This window comes from Pygoscelis adeliae, unplaced genomic scaffold (genome assembly GCF_000699105.1).
Source record: "Pygoscelis adeliae isolate BGI_AS28 unplaced genomic scaffold, ASM69910v1 Scaffold792, whole genome shotgun sequence".
NCBI lineage: Eukaryota > Metazoa > Chordata > Aves > Sphenisciformes > Spheniscidae > Pygoscelis > Pygoscelis adeliae.
In genome coordinates, this window is record NW_008824305.1 from 20,982 (window position 1) to 24,215 (window position 3,234).

The following is a 3,234-nucleotide window of genomic DNA, read 5'->3' on the forward strand; positions in this document are numbered from 1 at the left end:
TTCCTTCAAGCATTCAGAAATTGTAGCAGAAAGGTCTGGTATGCAGCTCGCTTCTTCAAAACAAAAAGCAAAACCAATCCTCAAGCATTAATTTCCCCCTTCATTTCTGTCCCAAACTCCCTTCTTTGGGTTAAAACTTATCGTAGCAACAATTATAGCACAGTCCCAAAGTAAAAGGCTTCTCTGGTTTTGTAGTTCATCAGAAAGTATTTTATTCACTGCTGCAGAATATGAGCTAGATTATCATGTTACAGAGAAAATTTTCTAGGAAGACGAGGTCAGGCACTGCCTCTCAAGTTGTTATTGTGTTTGCTTTGGAAATGTAATCCTGTATTAGACTGGGTTCTACATAATCAGGCAGCACGTATGCAATAACACGTAGTACTAGACAATAAAACAGCAGCATAAGAAACAGTGCATGGTAGAGTACACATGCTCTGAACAGAAGAACTGTCTGTATCTTCTCTTTCTCGATTTATAAACTTGCATCTGTTAATATCTATCACTGAATAGCTGGAACAAGTTGGTCCCATAGAAAAAAGAATAACATGAGCTGTTTTTGCAGGACGCTAAGTATTTGCTACTGCTGTGAAAATGTATTTCAATACCAAATTTTGTAAAGCTGAAACCAGAATTGTAGCGTCTGCTGTGCATACAAGGATAAGGGAAGAGGCAGGAAGGCCCTGAAGAGCAAGAGCTTTTATAGCTTTCTCAGGCTGCCTGGAAGATCTAAGACATTCTTGCACATTTACTAACTAGTTCCTGCATTAATTGTTTTTGTTTTGGTTTGTTTTTTTGCATATGGCTGGTTGCCCACTAGTGAAATTTTGTTTACTGTTTGTGTTTATTGCCTGGACTTATCCTGGCATTGGATGAAAACCACAATCCATAGTGCCTCTTTCATCTTTTTGGTTTGCATCTACTAAAAATGCCTGGCTCCAAATATACTGACTCCACCTTCCCAAAATGTGGATGAGTCAAAATTCAATTTGGTTAGGAATTTTGTCTGCTCTTTAGCATTTTGGTCACATTGGCCCATGGGAGTACCTTCTGCTGTCACAGCAAGAGCTTGTAATTTAAGCCCTGAGTGTGTAATTTCATCCCTGATAAGTGACTGTGAGATTTAGAATCACTACTCTTTGTAATACTCCAATGAGCAATACCCCAAAGCTTTCAGCTCCTGGGATGAGAAGATTGAGCCAGCCAGGCTAACTCAACATATGATCACCTTCAGGAGAGGACTTGTGATTCTTTTTATCATCACTATACCTTTTGATGAGTTTGTTTTCAAACCCACATGCTTCTCTTATGGTCAATAGATAGTTACTCCTATAAAGGATTATGTTTTTTAACATTCTGATACTGCAGCAGTGTGTCTGTGTGTGTGTGTTGGTAAGAGCATTGGGGAAAGGCTGGTAAATCTCAAGGGACAAGAGAGCTTCAGTCAGTAGTGTCACTGATGGGGGTCCTCACATACCTAAGGACATCCAGTGACTGATGATTGGAATGGGATTTTTAACACATGATTTTGTGCAAATACTTATCTATATTTTAAGTAAAAAATGGAAGGACTCCAGTTTGTGACACCGTATAATGCGCGGAAGTTTGTGAAATTCATTAGTAATCCTGGTCACAAACTTTACATGCTGATCATGTTCAAATAGTGTCACATACCTTCACATTTTCTGATAATGCATTATTTGCATGTCTGAGCCATTGATGAAAATGTGTTGTGAACTTTGAAGACTTTTGTTCTTCTGAAGTGTACAATCAGCATTTATTTCCCAGGAGATCTTAATGAAGATACTCACAGTTCAGAGATAATTTGCATGTCTCTAGCTAAGTGATTTAAACACTAGGAGAGGAGAGATTGGAATACTGATCCCTGCCCTAAAGTCTGCTTATGCATTGTATGCGATTACTTTTTAATCTAGAAATTGTCTTTGAAAAAGAAATGGAATTGTTGCACATTGCAATGTTCTTTAAGACCATGCAAAATGAAGACAACATTATTTGCTTTCAAAAGAGAAAAAAAGAACAAGAATATTATACACTTCTGAAGTAGCTACCATTAATTTGGAGTATAATTTTGTATAATAGTGCAAGACACAGTAGGGGTAAAGAATAATTTAATGGCAAATGTAGAACTGTTTGGCGTCATTAATGACCCCATAGGTAAGCTTGTGCAAGACTCTGAGTACCAGTGTCTCTGACTAGCCTAAAATTCACATGCATCCTCAAGCTGACCTGAATTGTTTTCCTGGAGTTTGATGTAGGAAGAAAGATAAAACTGCAGACTCCTTAGATTAAGGACTTTGACGCTCAGTTCCCAAATTGAAGAGCTGTGTCTCAAATTCCTTCATGGAAGTGTAGTAGTTTAATATTAAATGAGTAGATCAGACTGCTGATACTCTTTCATCTTGTCTCCTGAGTCAAGAAAGTAAAACAATATGTTCCCTCAAATAATCTCTTTCCCACTAAGTACCTTTGAGGCTGATAAAGTGCAATCAGCTCCGCTAAATGCTTTCTGTAACAATTTTATTTTCTGAATTTGTGTGGCTGTGTGGCTGTTTGGGAGGAATTCGGCAAACCTACAGTCCAACTCAGAGTTAGAAATAGTAACTGCTGGCTCTTTCAGAGTGAGATGTGTCAAAAACTTGTGCTCTCCATGAAGAGGGAAGGGGGATTTCGCAGGGGAGTTCACATGTGTCTTTCCTAATATATGTATTCATCTGTGTCAAATGACATACATTGCATATATTGTCCTCAGGATGCAAAAGAATTTCTTTAGTAACTCAGATGAATCAGTTGATTTGACCAGGAATTAACTGGGCTCATAAGACTTTAAGATAAAAGAAACCTCTATAGTGGAATGCATACATTATGGTGAGGAAATTAGATCAAGGCAATAAATACAAACAGTGAGGAGAAAGTAAATCATCAGCTGGGAATATTTTGCATACAAGTAGTCTTTAGCAATTGGCTGGTAAAGCTACATGCACAAAGTATGTCTCAGGTCCTCAGGCACTCTAGGACACAGTATAAAAGCCAGCACAGTGAGAGTTGCTGCCATCCACTTCTTCTGCTTTATTCTCCTTGGTGAAAAGGGTAAGTCTGAACCTGCTTGCTATCTTTCAATGTCCTGAATTGTTGCCTTCATCGTATTTTATTTTTACACTATCTTGTCTATAGCAGTCTAAGGTTCATGCTCTTTATCAGTGTGTGTGGGAGGTC